Raw genomic sequence first — 10,872 nt, 5'->3', positions numbered from 1 at the left:
AGTGCAAGATTGTATATAGGACCGCCACTTAAATGCCACATAGAATATAGGTGCAAGAAGGCGGATATCTCTGTAATTATTAGAGTTATTACAATTTTGTACAAGACATATCTGAATACAAATAGTGAGAGCTTTCGAAAAGATTTGTTAAAAAATGTAATATCTCTTATATTTACGGAGTTATATGTCTGTTTGTAACAAAGCTCTGGGGCGTTTGAACTGGTAGGTCTATACTATATATACATATAGATATTGGGCCTTACCTCCATTTTGCACTCGAAGCGAAGATCTCACCTGGGCCGCCTGGGCGGAGACCACATTTTATTTACCTGCCACGAGGGGCACCAATCGGAACACCTGGATGAGCAGAACCTGGAGACTCTTCGTTCGTTCTTTGCGATTGGTCCTCGTGGCTCGATGGTGATCCAGGATTGTTCCGATTAAAAAAAATGAAGAGTATATCACTCGATTCTCTCTCTCTCTCTTCTCTTCCTTATTGAATTTTTCATTATTATATTACCCATTGACGAAATTTATTCCTTTAAACCTTACTTTTTATGCTGCACCTGCAGCTCGATGAAATCTCTGCGTAAGCGAGGTCTTGATCGAAATTCTGGTAGTAACTCTAGTAAGACGATGGTTTGTTTTCAGTGTAGAATCTTGACGAGTGTGGAACATTTGCTTGACATAGAAATAGGCACACTTATTCGAGTCCCTGTTGGAATCTCAGTGGTTTTCCAGTAGCTTGTAGGAGGTCCCCTGAAAAAGCAACGATTAATCTGTCGTCGTGATATCCACGATGCGACGAAAATCCGCGGGGTTCCAGAAGAGACTTGGGATGACGTATGGAAAGGGAAAAGGAAAGAAAGTGACATAGAGAGAAAAACGAGAGAAAGGGCACGCTTCCTCTGGCCAGCAGCGGGTCGGGAAGTGTCGCGTGTCCTGAAATCGTCCCTATTCCTAGAATCAGGATAATTTAGCTCTGGAGGAGTCGAACCCTGCCGATAAATTTCACCCTTCTATTCGAAAACTTGAAGAGCCTTAAGGACATTGGAAATAATGATGAATGATTTTGAAATTACAGTCTTTCAGGTTGAAAAACATATTGTGGTAGTTTTTGATGAAATCAATATTTAATTTCATTAAAGAATTGTAATAGTAAACCCTTCTTATAGGCAGAATGTGAGGAATATATAGTGTGAATGCTTTTAATATAATGAAATTTAATTGTTTTCATAATAAAATGTTAGAAGAGATTATTTATAGATATAATAGATATACATATTATATAAGAAAGATATTAATAACAGGTAAGGAGAGGTATATAAATGTATTCAAAGTTCCTGACATGAGCTTGAGAGGGGGCCACGAAGCAGTCTCAAAGACGTGAAGAAAATGAAGAGAGATTGTAGAACGTGAAAGTTTTTTAGGCAATATGTGTGTGTGTGTGTGAGGAAGATAATGTAAATATTATTAACATAAAATGAACATTTTGATTTCCTTCAGTGCGGGTGTGACAGTAAAGTCTTAGAGGAGGTATACTTATGTAAGAGAGAAAGAGATATAGGGGAAGCTACATGAATGTATGAAGATTCAAGGGCCCTGACATGAGCTTAGGAGAGGGTCAGAGAAAAAAGGGCCTCATGGACAGCCAAAGGCTCAAGATTCTCCCTCGGGTCTACTCAGTGGGGGTCTCTCACGAACGTGCGTTATATCATTTTTCCTTCGACACTACAAAAAACATTGTCCTTGCTACTCTAATTGTCCTGGAGACCCCGAACAAAAAGCTTCGCCATTATAAAATATATCCTTTCGAAATGTTTTATAAAAAAAACTCAGACTTGCCATTTTTTAAGGTAAAACCCCGTTTTCTCTTTCTCCCAATAATTGTGTTCACGCGATAATTCCTTGAACATGCATTAATTTTATTTTCATGATAAATATCGATAGTCCAAAAGCCTTGTTCCTTTGCAAGATACCAGGTGACCAATTAACCTTATAAGACTACTATTACTGTTATCTATATGTTTGTAGATATGCTTAAAGCAGCTTAGCATTAGCTAGCAAAATATTGAAACTTGAGTGAGATCTGATTGTAGAAAACTGCCTCTTCAGGTTTGTGAACAGGTAAGAGTATCATATCTAGAGACGTTATACTTGTTTACACTGATAATACTTCCAATCTCTTAATCACTTACTCGTCGACCGTTTTGCTTTCAGATATCCCAGAAAGGTTTGGCTTATTGGAAACATGCGAGGGATCTAATTTAATTATGGTACACGAAACGGATATTAGTCTGGTAGTAATTTTCACTTTGTTAATGCCCAAAGTGTTTTACGCGCCATTCCATAATGGGACATCCGGGGATTTGACTTGGGTGTAAGAAACGAATATTTGGCGAAGCTGAAATATGGTGGAATTAGCAGGTTCGAGGTTAGCCGGTGCGTTGCCGCCAATGTCACATGGCAAAAGGGCGTAGACTTTTTCTTAATGGATAAAATCCAACGGGACATGTGTTCGCCAGACGACGTCTCCCGAAGGTGCATGGGAATGAATTACATTTCACTCCTCCACCCCTCTGTCTCTCCCAACATAGCGAACCGGTTACAAAATCATTCGAGAATATTCCAAAAGCTCCGGGTATATCCAATCGGAATCCAACGAATGTTACAGCTGTTCATTTACCAGATATAGCTGTATATTCCCCCCGATCCTCCTACCCTGCTTAGAAGACGTATATACCAAGAATTTCATAACGATTTAATGATATTAAGAGTATGGGTGATTTTCTTCAAACAGCCTGTATAAACGAAGACAAAGGGGAAGCCACTGTAGACGGGGCAAATGTTCATATGTGTGTATAGGGTTACTGATAAGATAGAGGAAGGGATTAAAGGCCGAAGACACACGGTGTCCTTGGAGCAGGTAAATCTGCAAACGATGACATGGGGATGGAGTAAACATTTCTGGAAGAAACCGGTGGCGCACACGTGTGTCGCAAGGGTCATTTTCGTAAACTTACGTGCTGGACCTTCCACACTGACCATTGCTAAATGCACCGACGCTAATCGTGGAGGTAATTTTTCCACCGTTAAGACTTCCGGTGCGCTCCAGGCAAATGGCAAAAATACAATAACGGTCTCCGTCAGACTACACCCGAAGACCCTTTTTTCCACCCTCGCATCTGACCTTTCTCAACGCAACTTTAAGAAACCTCTCTTCTTCAAACGCTTCGAATTGCACAAGAATTTCTCTTGTTTTTTCTTTCCATTCGTTTTTAAATAATTCTTCGGTTCAACACCAACGAAGAAACGATTAGTCATTTTTTTATGGAAAGTGCTATTACATCCGTGTCGTTTTGCGATGTGTATAAAATAGCGTGTAACATAAAAAAGATGAGATGGTTTGGATTTGAATCGCAAAATCAACTTTAGCGCCGTGGTAATATGGTTGCGTAACATTGCATGGAAGTCGATTATTCTGTTCATAAAAGATTTCTGTTTATTGTGAGAGTGGTGTTTACCCTCGAGTTACCAAGTATTTTAATCTAAACAATACAGGGGAGATTTTCGGTACTTTGAACAATCCCACGAAACCGATGCCACATGGCAATAAACAATAGACGATCGTGGACGGAAGTCTAGAAGAAACACCACGTTCGCCGCGTGTTTGTTTGATTTTCGTTTTCAGTGTGTGGATGCTTCGCTCTCTGGCTGACTCGTCTACACGGTTTTCCTTGTATGCAGAGTAGACATTCGATGTGTACACACGCCACGCTACGTCGTTGCGTCAGATCCAACGTCAGTCCCATGGACCACCCTGCTAGTCGCGGATTCTCCTCCATTTTAGTTTCGCTTCATTCCATTTTCTTCTTAAAGCATTGCACGAATCAACTCTTACAATTATTTCTACACTTATTTTATATTTTATCGTTTACGTAATATTTGTATAGATATATCATTGTTGAATACACGAATCAATTACAATTATTTATACGTTTTTTTAACATTATATTTTTCTCAATATTCTTGTAGATTTAGGTTATTGGAATATGATAGCTGAGGATATTTTTATACAATGAGAGAAGTGGAATATTTTCAGTATTAATGGAGGTTTGTCAAGGTGATAAAAGTATACTGTTGTTTTGCTGGTGGCGCTTTTGTTCGGTACCCAGGAGGTTGCTGGTCCTTCGTTGTTGTAACCATAAACATGCACCTTCATTTTCTTCTTCTCTCCTGTCTCTAATCCCAAGGCAGGTTATTAATAACTGCAGTTATCCAACAGCAAGTTCGTATATAGTAATTGGTATACAGTATTTTCTTCCACATGTCGACAGCTTAAAAAGTTCTTCTTAAAATTTCGCAATAAATATTTTATTATTCAACGTACCAGGCAAAAATATACAAATATCTTAACGAATTTACGAAGTTGTAGAGATCCATTCTTAAAATATTCTAATAAATTCTCATCAATTGTAACTGAACTCATATTTGGTAAAAAAATTGAAATTAATTGAAATTCAACAAATGGTGCTACGTTAGTGATAAAGTTTGACTGTTCGGAAACAAGGAAGCTGGAATTATAGCAGTGGTATAGCGAAATTAGGTGGACCATCGCTGAAACGTGCAGAAAATAATAGCGACTGGTACATTTGACGCATACGACTGGAAGGTTCGTGTAGCCTGTTCTAGGTGCTTTCGGATTAACAGGCCAATAAACTCTCATAATCCATCCTTCGACCAAACTTGCACTAACTGCAATGAGCTTGGAAAAATTACCAGTGCATCAGGTAGCAAGTCTTCCTACCTTCTCTTGGTTTTTCCCAACAACGGGGAAAACCAAGGAGTCCCTTGCTTCCAATTATATGGAAATTCTTTTATAAATCTACACGCTGATTCTTCGTTTATAAAAACTATCCCTCCCTAAAAAAGAAAAATCTCTAAAAATTTCAGGAAAAAACTTATAAAGGTATGAAAAGGACAAGGGTGATTTGACCTTCACCTGTGACATGGGTCTCGCTACGCATGTGTTTGAGCAAGTGAAATTGGGTACACGTGGGTGCAAAAGTATAATAATATATATTGGTCCCTGCAATCTGGAGAACATACTAGGGAGGCTCTATCATTGACGTGACCGGAATCTCATTATAGGTGCACACGGTGGGACTGGAATGGTGCACGCGTCCAATGAACACATGGTCGCCAAATTTTTCAAATTTATACGACCGGTCAAAGCCCTGACATGTGTTGACCAGTAAATTGCCAAAGGTCAGGACATCGAAGAGGTAAACTTGCACGCAGGTACAACGTGCTAGTCTCGAGAATCTCTCTCTCTCTCTCTCTCTCTCTCTCTCTTTGCACCTCCTCATCCTCTTCATATCCCCTCTCCCACCTATACCTTACCTTCCTTTCCTCCTGCATTTTCTCTCTTCTGTTTTTCACTCCCTCCACACCTTACATTTACCATCTGCTCTGGGCTCCAACTCGCATCCCTATTGCCAAACTATTTCGTTCATCTCTATCCTACTGCCACTTGATCACTCGACAACCTTCTTTTCTTTCATTATATTCATCAATGATTAATTAACTACTACTGTATTGTCCAGAGAATTACAACATTTTTGAAACTTCTCATTTATATATAGTATAATTTATTTTGTTAAAATAATTTACTCATATAGTTCAATATCTAGTATATATTGTTTAAGAATAAACGTATAGGTATAATTTTTGAGCATATTACTGTTCGTATACAGTTTCTATAGCTAACGATTTAATTTCTCTCTCTCTCTCTCTCTCTCTCTCTCTCTCTCTCTCTTATATTCAACAACCGATCTAGTTTCTTCGGTTATTTTCACCTTTTTCTTTGGAATCGATTATCGGTACCGATTTACAAACTTCCACAATCACATTTACATAATTTACGCAAATTTTTTCATAAAAACTATTTCATCGATTAACCAGTGTGGAGCAGCTGTAACTTTTACGAGAAACATTTATCAGAAGTGGATTACACCGCTGTTTCAACATTTTGGAAAAGTTTTGCAAACTGTACTTACCGTATAATCCCGGATAAAGGAAGTCAATGCGCTATTCGGATTAAGGACACAGAGAAAATATTTATCTTGAAAACAATAGGCAGATTAACGACTACTGATTTAACAGTGGCCGTGTCCCGTTACCGCCTAGAGTATCCTGGACATACATTCAGTGTACGTGAAATAAGAATTTCTCAAAAAACAGTTGTTCTCTTGTTGCAATATTATTAAAAGGAATGAAGAAATAATACATTTTAAAAATTAAAAGAAAATCATGCCAAGGTCACTGTTAGATATCAAGTGATAATTTTCAATAGTATTCCAATTTTTTTTATTTAAAATCTCATATACTGAGATTATTTCGTGGTATTGTATTGTGAGTGATGATAGATCAAGTATAATGGGTGATCATCGCTGTTGATGGCACGGTTGAAAAAGTTTACTGACTGTAACGAATTCAGAATTTGGGATAGAAGGAAGGTAAGCACAAAAGGGAACGAGAAGGCACTTGTCGAATATAATGAGGAAGCTTCGAGTCTCGAGGGTAACCATTGTGAAAGGCACTTGTTGCCATTCAACAATCATAAAAGCCATTTGACTCTTAGCCCAAAACCGCCCGCAATGCTAAACGTCCTCTTCACCTTCGGCAACCACCTCATCACTTATTCATTTCCGGTCAAAATCCAGTACCCCTTATCGTTATTTTAACCTCTTCTAACAATCTACCGCACTCTTCTTCGATACTTTTCGGTTTCTTCATTATTATCTCACTTGATGTATCATTCGACACAGGTTAAAGTCTTCATTTTTTATTTACAGTTTTACATAAATATGACAAATGATTCTACCTTTCTCATATGCACATGACAGTTTAATTACAAATAAAATTATTTAAAATCATAAGCAATATATCGTGGTTTTAACCACTGATATCAACCAATCGTTATCTTCGTTCAATTTCTTTCTTATTTTCAACTTTATTTATCATTTGACATACGTTAAGGTCTTCATTACTTATTTTCGATGCTGCAATACCAACCAATTCCATCTTCGTCATACCTAAACTTAGAATTAATTAAAAATTCATTCCGAGCTATATTTTTCACCTCTGCTATACCATTCACAATTCAGATTTATTAGAATTTACTATATTTACCGCTATTCTGAACCAGAACAACAAACTTTACTCGCTTATTCAGGAGAGTTTGATTTAAAAACACGCGTACCATCGAGGTTTTTTTTTACTTCGATTGAACGCAATATTGAGGAGAACTACTGAAAGCGTTACTTCCTAAAAAAAAAAAAAAAAAAAAAAAAACAGTGGAAAAGCAGGATTATTGAATGAGTCGAGTGTCACGTAGGTTGGAAAAACTTTCACCTTTGGAATGGGCAACATGTGTTGCACCGGAGAGCAATTTTGCGCGGGAAAATGTTGGAAACACATGTTGGCAGGGACGCACGCTCATAAATGCAAATTTTTGGCCAAACTGGAAGGGCCGGACGGAACAGCCAGAGTTTAGTTGGGAGTAAACGACACATGGATGAGCAGTGGTAACCAAACCCTCGCGCTAATACAGTGGACCCTCTTGAGAGATACTCCCGTGCAAAAAGCGAGTCAATGGAAAATTCTCGTTTATTTCGAGAGAAAAAAACTCGGATTTCTCGACTAAATAAAAGGAATTAGTATTATATGCAGATTTTAAAAAATTTAAAGAGATAAAAGGGGAAATCATGCGTTCGAGGAGTTTTTCAATGACGAAAATGTAGGGGGGGGGGGGGGGGTACAGCAAAATTTAGCAAGTTGACAGTATACTTCGGGTATAGGGAGAGAGACCCAGCCGCATGTTGGACACATGGCGAGGGTAAGACGATGAGAAGACATTGACTGGGGGACAAACATTGTACAGAATGTTATCTGTCGGCATGGATCGTAAAGGCAACGTTTATAAGCAGAACGCGCGCTTCTGCCGTGCCGTGCCGTTCTCCCTACCGCTGATCTCCGCTCGTTTTATACAGGGTTCGCGACACTCCGCGAAATCTACCGAGATAAACCGAGAAGAACCGAACTCAATAGCCATTGAGATGATCCACCCCCACTTCATCCCGAAAACCTTATCAACTATAAAACTTTGCATTTGCGCACTTACCACTCACATCGAAACGTCATTCTCGTTTTTCTATAGAATTCCTCTGTGTTTCACGCAGCAGTAAAATATTTATTATTGCTGAAATTTTGTCGAAAGTACGAAAAAACGTTAAAATTCAAAATAAAAATGGCAAGAATTACTATCCAACTAGTTAATTTTGGGTCTTCCTATCGTAAAGAGGACTTGGTATGCAGACTTTATGGTATTTGAAGAAGTATTAGTGGAAGGAAGGTGGAGAAGTTTAGGTACTAATTGCTCTTACTGGTGGCTGGATTCATCGTGTCCACTGGACAGTACGACTTGGCAATGCGTACGATTTCAGGGAGTATATCCAAGGTGAGGATTCATAAATCCTGGAAAAGGGGCCCTCGTGATTCCTCTCCCTCCCCTTTATTGGTCATTTGGGGAATTCCCTCGAGCCCTTTAGCATCCTTAATTCTTCTTTGAGAAATTAACAGTACTATACTCGTTATCTCACACCTAAGAAAAAATGTACACATTCGGGAGTTCCCTAGTTTCTAGGTGCACCAAGACAAATTAATTTTTTTGTACACCAAAAATTACTATTTATTTGTTAATTTTTCCTATATATACATATAGGAAAATTTACAAATATTTAGAAAAATGTATTATATTTATCTTCTAATAATTACTATTCTTAAAAACTCTTATATTTAAATAAAAAATATTCATAAATGTATAGTAAATTTAACCAAGTATGAATAGTAACTAATATTATATTTAGTTTTTACACTTATTTTTTTTAATTCTTAAGAATAAATATTACTATATCGTATATGATTTTCTTCTAAGTTATTTATTATAGAACTATCAATATTTACTATAATCCTTTGTGCGTCTGAAAATGACAATATATATAATTATAGTATTTATTACTCTATTATACATACACACACACACACAGAGTAATCAATACTATTTTCTATTCTCCGTATAGAATCAATAAAATTTGTTGCAAATAAATTTCGTCATGCGTTTTAATATACTTTCCATTAAACATTAGTGGGGAGGGAGTAAAGAGACGAAACGAGGAATATATGTTCGTATTGGTACTTTAGTAGTGGTGGTAGGCGATTAAGCGAGGCGCAACACGCGCAATTAAAGTCGCGTTAATATAGTCAAACGGTCCGTGCACTGCATCGCGAGCCACTTTTTGCAGTGTGCATCGTGCGAAATCACTCGAGACTCGTCCACACCGATCATACTTATCTTTCCCAAATGTCCGAATCAATTTTACTCTTATACTACTTTTTCCCGACAAAGAACTCGAATTCTAAAATTTTAGTTCTTTTTTCCTTCCAATTCCAAACTTTGCTGTCATGCTTTGCTCTCTTAAAATCTGTCTCTATTTTCATAACGTATGAGCAAGCTTTAATAATAATCTCTGTATACAGTATATATATATATATATTACCACAATATACTGTGTGTCTGATGGAAACATCATCAGTCCATAAGAGACGAAACAATTTAATTAGAGAATTCGTCGTTATAGTAAGAGTGGGTTCGGTGATATTTCGAATGGTATATTTCGTTGAGCGACGAGACTTTTGGGAATTAATCACCAATGTGCCATGTACTCGGTGTTGAATAAGTTTGTCAAACGCGCAGGGATATTAGGGAGAGTTGTTGAGTTGACTCGCGTCCGCGTCTACTGGGAGGAGAGGGCCGGATATTCCGAGAATCGAATCTTGTTTCGAAGTTGAAATGCACAGGTTACTTCTCTTCTTCTTCTTCTCTTACTCTTTACTCTGTACCTACAAGTTCGTCGATTTTGGCAAAAGTCCAACCGCAAATCAGATCGCCTATAAGGAGACCGATAAATAACACTACCAAACACCACAAAATAATACTTGACGCCCATCGAACTGGAATAACTATCATAACTTTCCAGAAAAGATTCATAAAACTTTGCAATTAATTTTTTTATTTATTCTGAAATATTTTTTTAAAAAGTTTAATATATTTCTATTATTTTACGTGATCGAATTGACATGCAGCAGATTTTTCTTTGTGGATGTTGTAACATTGATTTTGATCTTGAATATTCGAGGATCGAAGTGTTTTGACCAAGAAGTTTTCTCTATTTTCAATTCGACGAGAAAAATTGATGAAAAGTCAGGGTACATCATACAAGTGCACCTATATATACATTATCAAATAAAAGTCGTAAGCTTTATTCAATACTGTAACTTTGATTCGAAATTGTCAAAAAGGATAATGATAAATTTCACGTCGAATTCAAGAGTGTTACTGAGGAATGGGAAATTGGTCCCTCGAGTTTGGAAAATAAACCATTAAAGATGCGATTTAACGATCCATAAAGTTATAAATATTGGGCGACTATATCATACTCATTTGATGCCTGCCAGATGAAATTCCTTTAAGAGTCACGAAGACCGCGTTCGGCACTTCCTGACTCTTCCATAGATAAATTTTATATCAAGCCTATGAATATTTATTCAGTTTATTACCGTGATCCAATAAGCTTGGACGCATGCTTTGGTATATTCCAAAGATAATCTTTAATTTATTTATACTTATATAAATATATGTATCAGCTGTGAAGAATCGGTATAGACTCTTGTAAATCAAATTTTAGCAGACTTTACAAAAATCCTTAATAATTATACTGTAGTAAGCATAGATGTGGATAATGAACCGGT

This window comes from Prorops nasuta, unplaced genomic scaffold (genome assembly GCF_024137725.1).
Source record: "Prorops nasuta isolate Cenicafe-Biocafe unplaced genomic scaffold, Cenicafe_Pnas_1.2 PNAS00005, whole genome shotgun sequence".
In the NCBI taxonomy this organism is placed as follows: domain Eukaryota; kingdom Metazoa; phylum Arthropoda; class Insecta; order Hymenoptera; family Bethylidae; genus Prorops; species Prorops nasuta.
The sequence above is the reverse complement of the archived record's forward strand: the minus strand, read 5'-3'. Positions refer to the sequence as shown.